Genomic DNA, 1,521 nt, shown 5'->3' with positions numbered 1-1,521 from the left:
GCAGCACGAAGCTCGGCCCGCTCGCAGATGGGCAGCACCGGGCAGCCCTCCGGGCGCGCCGCGTCCAGCCGAGCACTCCGACGCGAGGCGGTCGCCAGAGAGGAGGTCGAACGGGGGTGCCGGGAGAGGGCCACGGCCCGAGGTGGCAGAGGGGGAGCAGCCAGGGGGGTGACCACCTGGGACTCCTGCTCCAAGCCAGAGCCCACCGCGGGGATCGATAGAAGAGCCGGGGTCGGAGAAGAAGGCGGCGGAGGCATCAGTGTCGGGGAAGACGGGGGCGGGGCCGAGTCGATGACGAGGTCCGTGCGGGCCCCTTGGGAGATCGGGGGCGGCCTGGGGGAGGCGGCCGAAGATTAAAGTTATACACACATTACACATAGGTGGGTGAGATATATTTTGCACCCGTGTCGACATTGGCGATGATGACGCCCTCGCCGGAGTTGGGGACGTTGCTCCACTCGTTGGACGTCTCGCCGTCTGATCCCTTGAGGCCTAGGAACCCCCACGAGTGGGTCGTTCTGACCTGCCGAAGCTTGTCTTCGATCACCAGTATCCCTGTGAGCACTATACGTGCCCCAAACAGATTAATCAACAGTTTCTCACGATCTTGATGTAATCTACTACTCTATATACTATGCTTACGTTTAAGGTCTGGTACGAAAACGGTGTCGATCTGCAGCCCGATCCCGTTGATTTGTTCGAAGGTATAGATTATCCGGAACCTGCGTGCAGTTTTCATGCAACTAATCAGGCATCTAGCTTTGATTCTTCTGCACTCACGTAGTACTTTGAGAAGAACATGCAATTGATCAGGTATTAACAAAGAGGAGGAGGAGTATGTGTTGGGTAGTCTAGCTAGCTTACTGGCTGGTGATTGGAGTGAGCAAATCGGACCAAGAGGCCGGCCGTTGGCTGGCCATCACCAAGTAAGACTACGTACATTCATGCAAGAAGCTAAAATTCGTTAGCGTCCAACAGAGCAAGTAGTAAGATGAGAATGGAGAAAGCGAGAGGGTTTTAGACATGCCTTGGTGAGAGCCGATGCCGGCCTGGTGTGCAGCGCGAGGAGGAGCGCCATGGCAATCAGCAAAACGCGGCCGGCTCCTCTCCCCATCTTCGCCTCGCCCGGCGATGGTCCCAGGATCCCAGCTAGAGTTTTATCTCGGGTCGCCCGCCATGGAATTTATACAGATCGATCGACGGAGAGTCGACGACGACGGGAGAAGTCAACTGGACTAGTGGAGGAGATCGATGTTGCATGTGGAGGGATGGGATCATTTGCTTATCTTCTCCGCGAGCGCGAGGGCCACGAGCCCACATGGGATACCAACGCCTGCACCCTGCAGCATGGATGAAGTTGCACCACATGCACGCGCGGCGGCGCGGAAGGGCCGGTTCTGGTGGCGAAAACGCTCTTGCTGCTGGTCAAGAAGTGCATTTGTTTTTTTTCTTTTTGTTATTAGATTTGTTTTGGTTTGTATGGTTTATACGGTTTGTGTACTTTGGTTTGTTCAGTTTTAT

At 55.8% G+C, this 1,521-nt stretch overlaps 1 pseudogene; it reads right to left on the bottom strand.

The window, feature by feature from the left end:
- The window catches only part of LOC123187061 (subtilisin-like protease SBT5.4), a 31,741-nt pseudogene extending 30,616 nt beyond the window's left edge, over positions 1-1,125 (bottom strand).
- Positions 1,126-1,521: the final 396 nt, after the last annotated feature.

The sequence above is a fragment of the Triticum aestivum genome, chromosome 2A (assembly GCF_018294505.1).
Source record: "Triticum aestivum cultivar Chinese Spring chromosome 2A, IWGSC CS RefSeq v2.1, whole genome shotgun sequence".
NCBI classification, from domain to species: domain Eukaryota; kingdom Viridiplantae; phylum Streptophyta; class Magnoliopsida; order Poales; family Poaceae; genus Triticum; species Triticum aestivum.
This window is presented reverse-complemented; position numbering and strand designations above follow the sequence as displayed.